The sequence below is a fragment of the Agelaius tricolor genome, unplaced genomic scaffold (assembly GCF_023055355.1).
Source record: "Agelaius tricolor isolate 1412-34295 unplaced genomic scaffold, bAgeTri1.0.p SCAF_2, whole genome shotgun sequence".
NCBI lineage: Eukaryota > Metazoa > Chordata > Aves > Passeriformes > Icteridae > Agelaius > Agelaius tricolor.
Genome location: NW_027269262.1, coordinates 10,951,282 through 10,967,152, shown reverse-complemented (window position 1 = coordinate 10,967,152; position 15,871 = coordinate 10,951,282). Strand labels below are relative to the sequence as shown.

The window sequence follows — 15,871 nt, the reverse complement described above, 5'->3', positions numbered from 1 at the left end:
CTTTTGGGTAGAGAATTGGCTTCCCAAAACCAAAAATGCTCTTATCTGATAGTTAATATGCATCCAGACAGCGATATATTAAAAATATATATCCAGAGGCTGGAACTCTTAAGGTTAAAAGGATGCAGATAGCCTTCAGGACACTTGACAGAAGATGTCTTACCGTACAGCTGGTGCACATGTACCTCTCCTTAATTGAGTTACATCTGTGATGCCATCGGTGAACAGACCCTGTAGAAGTCAGTGGAAGGTGCCCCGGGTGGGCTTGTATTTTAAGCAAGTTGGCTGTCAGCAGAGGTGCTACACTGGTGGACTAGAAAGAAGACCGAAGGCCTGTATTCCCAAGACAGATAAATCATGGTTAATTGCTCTGGCAAGTTTCCCCATCCTCACAATGTAGCTTAAGCCACAAAAGATGTAAAAAAAAATGTAGCTTAAGCCAATCTTGAAGGGATCATCCCTGAAAGTAGGAGTGAAATTTAGGAACCACTCTGTGTCTCAAGGAATTGCCAAAAACTTGCTTTGACTTTGCGAGAGTTGTGTTGGGTTTGTGGAGTTGGGCCTATAGACTGTGATGCGGCCAGTTCTTGCTCTTCGTGTGTTGCCGTGTTTGATCAAAGATGGACAACGAGATACTGGTTTTGATGGGCACTAATAAATGACCAGGAAAATTCTGTTTGCTGAGCTAAGAATGAGCTAAGAACTGAGGCTAAGAATGACCATTGTGCATGACTCTTCTTGGCTGTCTTGTGTTCAAAATGTTGCCTTGTTTGCTCAGTAGTCTGTGGGGCGCAGTTGTCCTCTGGGTAGGTGGCACGTAGTGGCCATTGCGCAAATGCCGCTCTTGAAAAACACCTGAAGGGATACTTTTAAATTTTAAAAATCAGACGCTTTCTTTAATCGTGCAAGTGCAAAGTTTAATTAAGGTGCCAAAATAGTTAATGCTTTTGGACTGACATGTGGTCAAGCTGTCTCTTTTTTCTAAATTGTTGCTCGTTTTTGACAAGTTTTGTCTTATAATGAATTTTCTAGCCATGTCTGAAAAACCATAAAATAATAAATGATTTAAATATAGTGAGCACTAATTTGGGAAGGACATAGCTGTGAGTAGACATGAAATGTTAATTTTTAAGTAATTTAAACTGTTTTGTGAACTGCCTGTGTTATTGATGGTGGGCTTACTTCTGTTTCATGGTTGTCTTATTTATAGGTCATGCCATTCAATATTGTTTGAGTCTCGTGTTTGAAATCTGCTGCCATTTGTTATACTTCCATTTTTCCTTCTGGATCTTGATCTAGTGTCTTGATCAAAAAAATGTTGTGTAATCTATTTGCAATTGTTAGCTTAAGTATGAATGCCAACTATTTCTGCTGATATGTGTCATGGTTCTTCCAAAATACAAATGAAAAATCCTCTTATAAAAAATGAAGGTAAGTTTGTTTTTCTTTTTTTTTTTTTTTTTTTTTTTAATCTTAGTGCATTCACTTATTTGTGGGATTCTTTTTATTTCTGGATATCATCCCTGAAGAGAGGGAGCTGATCTCTATGTAGGCCAGTGATTGCAAATTCAAAGATCAAGACCTTGAAATCTACTAATGGGTTGGCAGTGTGACTGGGGCTGGCTGTGTATCCTCAATGTCATTTGTTCCCATGCATTTTAGAGGTTGTGGTGATGACTACCCGCTATTTTTTTGCCTTTTTTTTCTTTTTTTTTTTTTTTACTGGGGTAGAAACATTGAAGAGGCTCTTTTCTAGATGGAAAATGCAGCAGTCAGTAATGTTACCAGCCTCTGTAGGTGAGGCAAATAACATACTTTTTGTGTTTTCAAGTTTGTTTCTTCAAGGGACAAAGTGTTTTTTAGCGAGGTGGACAGACCTGGAGTAGTTGGTGAACAAGACAGGTGAAGGAAACATAAGAAAAGGTGCATTGGGTTTTTATTTCTGCAAGTTTGTTTCAACAGGCATTGACATGGCTCCTCTCTTTGTATGTGCCTGCTGGGATTTGTTAGTGTGGTTTTTGAAAAATCCTTTGTGCAGCCTTTGGGCAAATGATAGGGTTACCTTCTTCTTCAATGTGACAACTTTCCTTTGGCTTACTGACCTGTTTCCTACTAAACATTGTTACTTGTTCTCATCATCTTCACTAGAGTAATTAGAGTAGACCTCATTTCCAAGGTTCTTTCAGGAGCAAACTATGTTTACTGTCTCTGCAGTAAAATCCCTTGACCTCCTTTGGCAAACTCTTGCAAGTGATGTCTGGGATTGAAGTCATCCTGAGTTGTGGTTGGCATGACAAGTTTGTTTGATGAAATGTGGAAATTATTCCATACAAGTGCTCTGTGGGAGAACTGTGTGGTAGCCAGCAGGTCAGATGTACCAAGTCATGGTCAGTGGACAACAACTAATCTGTGCTGAGTTTGGAAGAGTCTCTTTCTCATAAAATTTAATAATTTGTTTTTGTATTAGGTGATGTGGAAATGCATTGAAGTTCTCTACTGTTGGACATTGTGTCTAGTCAAGTTACTGAGTGTTTCTGCCTTTCCTCAGGGAGCTACTGGTACAGCTGATACCCATAATATACATGGCCCACTGGATCCACTCTGGCTAGGCTTGGGCCATGATTGTTACTCACATCAAAACATTTTTACTGGGTTTTACTGATAAGTAAGCAAAACAGTTTGTGTGAATTTTGCTGGTGTACCTATGCCTTGATGCCTTCTCTTTACTCTGTGTTTCACATTGGCATTGCTCATAAACCTAGTGTTTTAAGGTGTCCCAACCAATTTCCATTAAAATATTATAGATTAAGATACTGAAAGTCCTGTACTTCAAAATTAGACATTTTTGTATGTTTTATAGAATGGAAAACATATATTTTTTTAAATTCTTCCATTGCCTTGCAAAAAACATGCATTTTTTCATACTGGTGTCTAATATCCTCAAGGTGATACTTCACTTCCAATGATGATTCAGTACTTTTGGTTTTATTTTTAGAACTAAAGCCTTTGACATTAAATTATACAGATACAGTGAAATTACTAACAAACAAATTTCAGGAGCAACTGGCTGAAGTTCTATGGCCTGACATTAAGCTATGTGTCAGGTTTAATCACCTAATAAGTAAGCCCAAAGACACGTATTCCAAGAAAATTTAAGCTTTGTGTGTAGAGTAGTGGCCACAAGTCAAAAAAAGTGATCCTCTGGGCTGTTCTTCATTGAGTGTGCTAGTCTTCTAAATGATAGAGTGTAGAAAACTCTTGGAGAAATGCTGTCATTTTGTTGAAAATTTGATACTGCATAGGAATTACTCACTTAAACCCAAAGTTTCTCTCACGGCCCTAGTTACACTGCAGCGATCGAATCTTCATCATGTTTTGTGTGCATTTGCTGGAAAGTTTAAACATTTGTTTTGCTTAAGTTAACTGAAAGGGTAAATCCATTATCTGCAGTATGCAGCTTGGAGTTGTAGTTTTTAATGGCTATTTGATGAAAAATTACTATTAGCAACAAATTAGAATTGGCTGTATATTCAAGCAATAGCCATTTTTTTCCTCATTGCAATGGGTTGTTTTCATTCAACCTGTCTTGCAGGAATTCCAGATTGTCTTGGGATCTGTCTTCTGTTGCTTGTTTCTGATGTGCTGATTCCAAAGACCTTGGTTAAAGATGTTGTTCATAAGGAGGGACTTAGTCATTGAGGTGTAATGCCTAAGTTTTTATGAGTTTATTTTGACAGCTGGTGGAAATGCTTGTTGCAGGAGAGGTAAAAGACACAAATTTGCTTGACTGACTCTACCCAACTAAGACTAGGAGTTTACATCAGATGCGTTTGTGCTGCATCCACTCCTTAGGAACTACTCATCTGACTTAAAACAGAGTTGAGGATTAGCTGTTCATCCTCCATGGGTGACTTTAACTTCTTTAAACTAGAGCACAAATGCAAGAGCACTGCAGGAGTGGAGCCATCACATTTAGTGTAAGAAACTTGACTTTTCCATGTTTCTTGCCAAGCTGCTTTTAACCAGCTTGATTAGCCCCAGAACTCTGGACAAAATTGAGGACTAGTGCCCTGTCTTCTGGTGCTGCTGCAGGGGAAGTGCTTGAGCTGCCCCTGGGGTTTTCTCCAGTGTGCCCTGCCCTCCATGGTGCCACTGCCCTGGCAAGGCTCAGGGCTGCTCCCAGGGAGAGCTCAAACACATGCAGGGAAAGGAGTGAACCTCTGTCTGTGTCCTGTGTGGAGCACAAATGGTTCACAGATATGGAGATGTCTTAGCAGGTTTTATGCACAAAACTCCTTTGTATGTGCATGTACAAAATCAGTATAGTAAAAATAATGGTTTTATTTTTTCATATATTACTTCTTTTGAATTGCTCATGTCCATCACAGACAAAAAAAAAAATGGAAGGGAGGGAAAGTGGGAAAGAGATGTCTCATCCATAAAGCCTGTGAGGCTCTGATAATTCTTAACCTTCACAGTCTGTCTTTTACTGTGATTTAATTTATTGAGTTTTTTGGTCAATCAGAGATTTATTACTGTGGTGCCAGTCACGTTTATAGTTACAGAACAATTACTTCCAACTTGCAAGACTCTACTATCACAGAAGGTTGCTTACACTATGCTGATGTTCAGTACCTCTTGAATGAGGATAAATTATCGGACACAAAGAACTTAATGAGACATGCCACAGCCCCTTGTTCTTCAGGAAGGTTGGCGTAGCTGGTACAGCATCAGGGTTGCTGTGTCCCTTTTAGACTTCTCAGTAGGTGCAGCTTCATTTCTTCCTGACTGCTGCAGCATTTCTGATCTGTGCCAAAGCAGTAGAAAAAACCAAGTCACTAACAGTTATGCTTTCATCTTATTCAACCAGACTATGTGATAACTGGATGTACAGATCTGTTGGATATAACAGAGAAGCAGCCCTATAATGCCACTCTTATTCTTCTGTAATAAATTCCAAATCTGCTATTACTGGGCAGTGTATTATTTTTGTGTATCTGTTAGAAGCACAAGCTCCACAAACTGTACTTGCAGGGTAAAAAGGGATGCACAAATCTCTCCCTGTTCTCTTCTATGCCTTTGAGGTTTTGAATGGCTGGATGCCACATGATAGATATTATGGGTCAATAAATACAGGGTTGATTATTTTTTTAATCTTAGAAAAAAATATTTATATTTATAATCAGCCCACCATGTGGTTTCTCTGACAGTATGCTGCTAGTCCAGAAAATACCTTAAAAGTACAGATTTTATATTATCAGATGTATTTTAGAGCTGTAGTATCTCTCTACGAAGAGCTTTTATTTTTTCTGATTTCTGATGAGCTTTTAATATTTACACACAAGAATTTTGTGCTCTTTGAAATTATTTCTTTGAACTTCTCTCCATATTACTTAGAGGAAAAGAAAACTGGCATGTTACTGGTTCAGTACACTGTAAAGGCAAAAATATTTACTGTTTTCATAAACATCCTCATAAGATTCACATGTGTCCCTTAATGGTGACCTGTGGCAGATATTTTTCAAGGCATCTATTCATATGTATGAATACACAGGATGGATGTGGATTAAAAAGCATATTTTTATCATAGATCTACATTTTTAAGTTACTTTAAAGCCACATTGGTAGGATTAATTGTAAAATAAAGCAACTATTTTCTAAGTATCTTTTAACTGTAAATTGGTTGTATTGAATAGTGGAACTATGTAACTCCGTTTTGTTGTGGTTCTTCAGTGAGGCTTCACATTTTACTATCACAGTACATACAATGAATTAGTAAAGCTCAGATCAAATCTTTCTTCTTGGCCCTGTTAAGTCTGAGGGTTTGTTTCATTTTTTTTGTGGGGAAAGATAAAGTATATATTCAAGTGGCCTAACCACATTTGTAGTTGTGCTTCTCTAACTCTTCTGCCCCCACAGTTTGTTACACCTTTTAAGGAAATTAAGTGTTGATTCTTTGCTGATTGTCATAGTAGCAAATGAAAAATCAAAACTCTGTTATTTTTTTAATATCCTGGATTGAAAGGGAAGGAGCTCTTCTCTTCTCTTCTCTTCTCTTCTCTTCTCTTCTCTTCTCTTCTCTTCTCGTTTGGGTTGGTTTTTTGTTTAAATAACTTTGTGATTTTCATTTTGCAGAGACATTTAAATACTTCTCTAAGCATCTTCACTTCGTGTAAAATACTGGATTATGGAAATTTGCTTGGTTTAGGGAAAAAATTTGGCTTTATTTTGGAGATGCCCCAGTTTAAAGCAAGTTGTGGGAAGTATATTGTGATGTATTTATCACAGAAAAATGTTACATGTACATTTTGTAAATACAAACGTAGGGGAACCATTGAGGTACATTCTTAAGAGTGTTAAAATGGATATATATCAACTTCAAAATACTTTCAAGACTATGATGTGTTGAATGTTGTATTCAGTGGATATTCAGAAGTGGGTAGTTTATGAAGTTCCTTCCATTAAATGCAGTTCTTCAATGAGGCATCCTCAGGATATTGATAGCATTTTTGTTACCAATCACTAGATGTATGAAGGGTAGAAAACAATTCAAAGTATATTTGTGAGAGTTGACTGGAGTATAGTTTGGCTAGTTGTTAAATCATGCTCATTTGTTGTGTTTTGATTTCAGCACCTGATTTTCCCCAGTTCTTTGTATGGATAAAACACAGCTTGTGACAGCACAGTGTGACAATTCCATTTCACTTTTGTGTCGAGGTCACTTACAGAGTTAAAACCAACAGACCTGGGATTGTGTCTGTAAGAAATAATGGAATGTAAGGCTCTGTGTACTGACACAAAGGATCCATCCAGTTCAACACCCTAATTCCTATCACAAGTCCATAATGTCTCACTGTAGAGTGAAAAATGGGAACTGTGGCACAGCGATAGTCATTGGGAGCTTTCATGGCTGGCTTTGTTGGGACAAGGCAGATTTCAGCCTTGGTTATAAAATACTGGCAACATAACCTGAGCTGCCCAGATGTTCTGAGCCCACATTCATTACCTGCGCACATCTGCCAGGGGTTTGTGGCTGCAGGCCACAACTACATTGTTGTTCCTGAATTCTGTGTTAACTTGAGCTCAGATTTTTCAAGAAGAGGTTGTTAGTGCGTGTGATCAAACAAAACAAATGTTAACTCTGTGTTGAACTTCAAGTCATCAGCTTGAGGTTGTATGCTCTAGATATCTACAGAGTCTTCAGCACAGACTTGATGTGCTGATGGACTGCATCCCAAAATAAGGTCTAGCTGGCAGCTATGTGGAAGTACACTCAGCTTAGAAAATTTGGAGAGAGGAATGTGCCCACAAAATAAGACAAATTGTAATAGCACTTGTAATAATAACTCTAGGAATTAATCTCATTATTTGAAGTTAGTACTGTTTTGTAAGTATAAACCATAGTAGATTGTACTGAAGTATAATATATAAAGGTTACGAAGACTGATGGAAAACTTCTTTGAAAACAGGAAAAAACAGCATTTTTTTCTCCTCTGTAAGCTTTTTGCCATGTAGTTACTTTATAACTTAACTCTTAGGTGGCTAGTCATGTTTTCAAGACTAGCACATTTTTTTCTCACTTATTAGTTTACAGATAAGGACCAAACTTGATCTTGAATTAGCAGTGCTTTCAAAGAACAAATAAACATAAAGTAAGAGCAGTGACGTTTACGTCAGACAGAATCTTGAGCTTTTGTTCTTAGTGTATTTTTCTGTGGAATTAGTTTGTAAATATAGTTATGCTAAATAGATATATTCACAGCAACTTGTCAATTGAGTGAGCATTTCCAGCTAAACAATTTCTAATGTTTCTTGAAAATGATGCTTCGACCTCAGTTTGCCACCCTCTTTTGCAGCTGAAGGAGTAACTAACTAGATGTCCAAGCATTCCCAAGTGGAACAGAAGATTTAATGGAGTGCAGTTTCAGGGCAGTCAATCAGTTTTCACTTGTGATGTAGCAAAGTCAGAAGTTTCAAAGAGCAAATTTAAACTGTTGGTGCACATCAGGTCTTTTTGTAATATATGTATGTAGAGAAGGTTAAAGCCCAGCTTTGAAATTTTTTCTCCTCTTTGTCTGGTTCATGTGCTTAGTGTTATGTGCTTTGGGTTTTGATTTGATTGTACAAAAGGAAATGTGTGGAGTGGGAGGAAAAAAGGACACTTGATCTTTATTTGGTTTTAATCTGAAAAAAACTTCCATAAGACAATATACTACGGAAGTCTAGGACAAGTTTATCATTATATGACTTTTGAAGGCATTGGCTTCCAGAGAATTAACATTGGCATGAGCTGTATTTTTACCCAGGTCATCAAGGAATGATCAATAACAACAAAGAATTTTTTTTTCCAAATGCCGAAGGCAAGTAGGTTAACTTCCTGTTTCCAAAGATCCATCAGTGTTTCAGATTCTATTTCACTCCTGTTAGAGGCATCTCTCTTCTATCAGGGCAGCTCCTTAATTGATTTGTTTTTCCTCTCTCCCACATTGTACTCATCAGCTCTCCTGAGGTTTGTGCTTATTTATTTAAACTACCCAAGAATAAAATATTGGGTTCTGAATGAGAAGATGGAAATCACTGTATTTGAGGATGCTTCTTTGAGATGAGACACTGTAGGACTGCTAAAACATGGAAGCTGGTGTATCAAGCAGGTGTTGATTTGACAGCTTAAGTCCATGACTACAATGGATATTGGAAACCCAATGGATATAAAGGGTTATGACTTCATAAAACTTTAAAACTATACAAAGATGGGATAATCTTCATTTTTTCATCAGCAGGATACACACCACCAGTGTAGGAAACCTGTACCATACTTTTCTACTTCCTTAACAGTAAAGATTTAATAACATGGTTTTTGTCTTTTATTAGATTTTTGTTTTAAATGCTTATTGAGGAAAATCATCTTATCTTAAAACAACTTATCTTTAAAAAACAATTCTTTACAAAGGTTGATTTAGGTTTTAAGTTCAGCTTTCCTGAAACTGGTGTGATGCAGAAGTATATTGAATAAGATGGTGTTTTGGGGGTTATCGATGCATGGGTTATCAAAACATGGATTTAGTGGGGAGATAAAATGAGCACTGGGACGTGATATGGTTTCTGTCCCCATGAACATTGGATTTTGAGCCACTCATAGTGACAGGTGAAACTTTACTGTTACTAATTTATATCTATACCCATATTATTTTCCTACATATATCCAAATAAAATCATTTGCTATGCTCTGTTCTTCCTACCTTCAGATACTTATGACACTAAAGCACTGATGGACAGATATCAGTTAAGTTATACTTAGAGTGTGAGATGTATTTTTTCAGTACAAGTGAACATCTTAGTTAAACATAGTGCTGGTATTGGTCTGTAAAATGTGAAGTTCTTTATTGTTGAGTGTTATTTGAATATATTCTATATTCAGTATTAATTGAACTATCCAATTCTAAGTTCCTTTTTAAGGTAATTACAAACCAGTTTATCCTAAAAAATTCAATCCTTCACCTGAGCATATATATATATATATATGTCTAATCAAAGCTAAGAAATGTAACAAAACTGATTCCTTGCATGCACACAAAGTAATTTCTTTATCATTCTTACTGTCAAGCAAAAATCATGGGAATTAATGAGAGTCATCATTCTAGCCTATATATCTCTGTATATGGGTTTATTATTTCTATTAATGAAATAATGCTTTATTTGGCCCTTTATTTTTATGTGTACTTGTTTATATTGATGAAGCTGGAACTAAAAGTATGTGACTAAAGGTGATTAATTTGGAAAAAGGGATTTTATATGTCTGCATGCTAAATAAAGACTTAAAGTATACTGAGACAGTAAATTATGAGAAAGGGAAGAAGAAAATAATGCTTGACTGTAGAACCAGTGGAATTTTATCTTGTGCTTGTCACTAAATTAATACTTCCTTTCTATTAATTTGTCCCTTTTGTCCAGTATTTGAGTTCTACCTACCCAATGTCTTTTCAATACCTGCCTCTCTCATTTTCAGTCAAACCACCAGGAAATTCTTTTTCCATCCAACTTGCCAGAAAAGGGCACTTTCAGTGTGGAATTAGTTGCCTATTGATTGTAAAATAAGGATGTTTTCTGTTTTTTCTGGAAGAAGCTGGAAATTGGTTATCTAGTGGAAGAAAGGCCTATGCGTTAAAATTGCTTTATCTTTTGTAGAAAGATGGGTAGGCAGGGCTTGTTGAGTGAAAATGGAGGTTCTCATCATTAGGTCGCCTGAGCGCTGTCTCAAAAAGTGTAATTCTCTCTTTTCTCTGTCACAGTCTAGCGTTGTGCGTATCACTCAGACTCGGGATTTCAGAGATGATTGCTCATCTCCCTGACAAAGTTTGAATCCCTGAGCCAAAGCACAAGCAGAATAAAGCCTTTTTCTTTTTTGTTTTTCTTTTTTCCCCCCAGGTAAATATTGTCAAAACATCTTAGAATAAGGTAGAGCAGGCTAATTTGGTCTGATAAAGAGAAGCTATGCTGCAAGTACAAGCCACATACAGACCTGTCCCCTTTAATGTTGGTGTTTGGTTTGGTTTTCATGGGGCTAATTGCAGAGAGGTGTTCAACTTGCATGCAGTGGTTTTTGGTGTCCTCTGCAGTCAGTGAGGACTTCAGGCCAGAAGGCCCTTTAGACTATTTAAGTGAAATTTCTCTAAAAGGTCATAGACTTTATCCCCTTCCTCTGTAAAAAAATACACAAAAGTGAATTGGGTTAATTTAGTCAGTTAAGTTAAATATACTTAAATGTGGCCTCCTAAGCAATAAGGTTTTGTTTCCTTTTTCTACAGTCTTCTGATCCTAATGCAGGATAATACCCAACTTTTCATTCATTATAGGCTTTCCCTTGGGGCTGTGAACTGTGTTAGTAGGTGAATGGTGCTAAGGGATTGTACTGTTGAAGCATAAAGGGTTTAAGCATATGGCGTAAGCTAAGGCTTGTTATCTGAGTGACAATAACCGATCAAGTTATGTTTTTAAATAATTGTTATATTTTACTTCCTTTTATATTAAATCTCTGAAGGTATTCGGGTGGCTATGCTTTATGATTGACTTCAGTTGTCTCTGCTTGGATTGCTCAGCTGTTCCACAACAGCAGCTTGGCCATGTTTTAAGAGGATTGGAAAATTGATCTGGCATCATTAAAAACAACCAAACAAAAATCTCTGGCTCACAAATGTTTGTTTGGTTGAAGCAGTTTCTCCGCCTGTTTCTGTGAGTGGCCGTACATGTACTTGCCAGGATGACAAAGCAGGTGTGGAAGGTTATTGAAGCTGTTGAGCTTCTGAGTGATGGCCACAAATAAATAGCCTTAGTGAGCAAGTCCCGAGACAAGGGAAAAACTCTGTGTATGCTGACAGTGTTTGTGTTGGTTTTTCACTTAACATTTCTTTGAACAGTGTGATATTTAACATTTAGGAGACTGTCCACTTCCAGCTGTGAGTACTAGGGCTCTTTCCTCTACAAAAACAAATTTAATCTTAAACAAATCTAAGTGCCACAAGCCTTGCTTGCCGCCAGTGTCTTCCTCCTTCCTTTGCTCCCGCACCGATTTCTGTCGCTGGGTGAGGTGAGCGCTCATTAAGGAAACTTGCCTAGCTGAAGGTTGCCCACTGCTTTTACAGAAATAGTTTTCTGGCAGTTTATTGACTGGCCGAGGTTGAAATCCAAGAGGTGCCACTTTAAGGGAAGAAACAGGAATATATGGCATGTCATGTTTGAAGAGAGACAGGAGAAAATGGGTTAGATGTGGGGGGATGGTTGCAGCAATGACATGGCTCTGTTAAAAAAAAAAAAAAAAAAAAAAAATCTGTCAAACTGCAAGCTTAATTTTCAGCTGGAACAACTCGCTGGACAGACTTGCAGTGCGACTGCACAGGTTCTTGCCCATGGCTTGAGCTGACTCAGAGCCGTGTCCCGGACTCCACCTTGAGGTCACGCAGCCCGTGCGGGATGGGCTGAGGAGCAGCGCTCCAGGGAAAAGGGCTGCAGCCCTGGCAGGAGAGCACGGCACAGCAGAAGGTGCTGTGCTGCGTGTTTTAGTGGCTGGTTACTCTTCCATTTCTGGTGAAAATGGCAAACTCGTGCTTGCAAGAGTTTGGGATTCCACTTCTCCATGTTGCAAAACTTTTACAATTCCCTGAATGTACTTTCACCATAGCAGTTGCAAAGCTTGGTGAAACTTACTGCCTTTAGTGTGCTATGCAAGTAATGAAAATTCTGCTGCAGTGTAAGGTTGTATTTTCCTTGTCCACCTGGATTATACTGTAACTTGCTCTGAGGCTGTTGTGCAAACCCAGTTGGAAGATGCAGGTGACATACAAGTGTAGTTAAAAAGTATAATTTATTTCTAAATGTTCTGGTTATTCACTGAGTGGGCAGTGGGCAGGGAGTGGGATGAAACAGGATGTCTACTTGTAGTTGAGCTCACTTTAAGCTGCATTTCATTTAAAATGCTGATATTAATAAAGATTATTCTTAGCCCCTCCAATGGAATTAAAGTTCAGAGTATAATCGCTGTCAATATCTTTTGGGCAGAAAAACCTAGGCTTTAATTACTTTTGGTTTCAGTTTCACCAGCAGGAGCAAATTATTTTCGTTTTGAGTGTGTTTACGTGAAGGTGGGAAAACTGATAAGGAAAGTAAACTGCGTTGCTCTCTTAAGTCCTTCCAATATATAAATAAAAAATGGTTAGGAAGGAAAAATACCTATTAATACTAAAGACTACAAGGCCAGTGCTGTCTTATGGAAATATTTGGAACATAGATGCAGTAATTGAGTGAGACTTTAGAAAGTAGCTGAGTGCTTTAAGTGCCCCAAATCCAATGTTCTCAGTTCTTTGTGTGTGTGTGTGTGTGTGTGTGTAAGTCCTTTATTTTGCTTATATTAAGTAAAAATATTCTCTCAATTATTTATGTATAGGTAATAATGAAGACATTTATTATTTCTGTATGGTAAATATTATTATATTTACTAGATATACTAGACTATTTATTCAGCATTTTAAAGACAATTTTATTGAAAATATTTAATATACTTATTACAAATTCTGCATTGGTATGCAGTTTGAAAACATAAAATAGCCTAAAATATTGGTTATCCAGGGGTGTAGCACACAAAAATTAAAATTGCCTGAATGTACATTCAGATGACTCATTGTTTTAACAGGTGCATGTAGCAATAAGTGTTCAAGCTGTACTTAGCTTCTAAACCAGTAGTACAATTTAATAGTATTGCCAGCCATTGACATTGGTCCATCGTTTAGTTAAAAAAACCCAAACCTACAAATTATTAAATAAATAATTTAGAAGTAGAAAACAAGATTACAGTCAGGAAAAAAAGTCTATTGATCATTGTCTAGAAACTCAGTCCAATCTATTCAAATTTATTTGCTTGCCAACAAATTATTTGCTGCGAACACTTTAGACTACTTATATGAAAATAACTAAGTCAAATACACTTTCAGTGTGCCAATTTTTATTGAGTGCCACACTTTGGTAAGAGTAGAATCAAATTATAAAATTGCCCATTATTATTGGCCCTTCCACTCTTCCTCAGTTCTGACATAGTTTTAACACCCAACCTGGCCTAGACACTGTGTTCTTTATACACAGAAAACAACAAATAAAATTCTGGTTTTGATTTTTCACAAGATAAAAGTAAATAAATAAAGTATACACTTAGGGATCAAAAGTTGCCTCAGAAAGTTCTGTAAGGTCTACATTTTCTATTTTTACAAGCAAGGCGTATTTTCTGTAGATTTATGTGACAGAGTAATCTTCCTCTAAATGTCTAGATGCAAAGAAACCATGCACTGTTACTTCAGAGTGATTACATTAGCTGATGATTATTAACATTTTCTTGGAATTACTAATACGTGTTGGTCATTCATCATATTTTTCTAAGAAAAAGCAATTGTGTTCTCTTCAATTTTACTATTCTGACAAAAGTGAAATGATATATAAGATAACTTCCATGAAAATAATCAGCACTGATAGTTACCATTACTTATTTCAATGTTCTACCAATACTGACTTTGCCAATAATATATAATCACTCTTAAGGAGAATAATGTAATAAAATAAATGTAAATATTTAATTTAAAAACTCACACAGATTTTACTGAAAATATAAAGAAAGCAGTTTTGTCTCAAAGTTATATTACTTTCAGATAAAAGTTATTGAGGTGTTTTTTAATTCCTACAATGGAAAGTCATTAGGGATAGATAGAAAACTGTCATAGTGCAATAAGGCAGAGGTGAATATTCAAATGTATGAAGATTCAGTGAAAATGCCGTGAACACTAGTGGCTATTAGCTGTCAAAACAAAAAGACAATTCATAGTAGATTATATAGACTTTAATCATAAACCTTCTATCCATGGGGTTAAGAACAATATGAAAATTCTCTTATCTATTGAGAGCAAAAAAATGCCAGTAACGACATGTGTCTACTAGATAGGAACACTAATAGTTGACAGAAATACTGAAAGAAATATTATTCTATGATTTCTTAGAAAATATGCTGTGAGTCAGACTACTGTTGTTTTGGGGCCAAAATCTGAGTGTTTTGTTCTCAATTTACTGTGACTTACAAATAAACAGTTCTTTATTCTGATAGAAGCAAACAAATCTAAGTTTTTCTTTAGTCTACAGGAGACAGGATTTAAAACAAATGAAAAACCCCAACCAACTGAAGGTATCTAAAGTATTGTGTTTTCTCTTTTGTGATGTGTTAGTTTTAATTGTTTAGAAGTGTAAATTAGATATGCTAGGCCAGGATGTAACGTAAGTACTAGACTGGACAGGTTGATGTTGATTGCAAAAAAAGAACTGTAAAAGGCTGAAATGAGAACTGCTTAGCAGAAAATTAAAGAAAGCAGTCACTCCTTGCCCAAGTGTTCATGACAATTTGAACTGATCTGTACTTACTTCTTTACTCTGAGGCTGAAAGTTCTCATTGACAAAGATACTCATGTAGGTATAGTAATCATTTGTAGAGCACCAGATGCAGTACTGCGTGGTATTCTGATTTCAGAAATCTATCTCCTTGCTAAGTCAACATGGCCCATATCAAATCCATTTTAAACTGGTTGACCGACAGATCATAAAGCAGTAATAGATTAAGGACATTCATGCTGGATTTTTTAGAAGTTTTTCACAGCCCATTGCTTTGAGGATTTGGATAATGATCTAGAGGAAAACAGAATGTAATCTCTGGTAAAATGCATATGTGCAAAAATGGATGGATTCATAAGTGTGAGGGATGGTCTGTGCTGAGTTAATGGGGATCATTCATGAAGATACATTAATGAAACTGAAGACACTTGTCCTGACAGTGGGGTCATACCTGCAGGATGGAGAGCGGTGCTTTGGGAAGGAGTAATTTGGTGATACAATGCAGCAGCTAAAGTGCACATTGCAGTCTCTTGGTATGGATATTGGGGATCTCAAGTGGAGTCAAGTATGCTGTTACCGTGCTATGTTGCTTTTAGTGAGATGGTAGAAAATTGTATCTTATTTGAGCTTCAAGTGAAAAAAGCCCCAAAACCAAGGTGAACTTACAAAGATTCAGAAAAATATGTCAAGGACAATTGCAAATATTAAAAACAAATAAGTCAACAAACCCTGGCGTACAGCAGGAGCCTGGAGAAGCTCACTCTGTGTAGTATTTAGCAAAGGTGACTGATGGCCTGTAAGTGCTTATATGGGGCAAAGATTTCAGACAAAGTAGTCCTTTAGGTATACTAGGTTTTGGATGACAAAATGCAGTGACTCGGAGCTGAACTCAGGTGTATTACTTCTAGAAATATAATAAATTTAAAATTGAAGTCAGTTATCTATCAGAACAGCTTAT

The 15,871-nt window shown here is 36.7% G+C and overlaps 1 protein-coding gene across 3 annotated transcripts in view; it reads left to right on the top strand.

Annotated features, from left to right (window-relative positions):
• Positions 1-15,871, top strand: part of CDYL (chromodomain Y like) — a 105,631-nt gene that overhangs the window by 1,455 nt on the left and 88,305 nt on the right. The window lies entirely within an intron of this gene.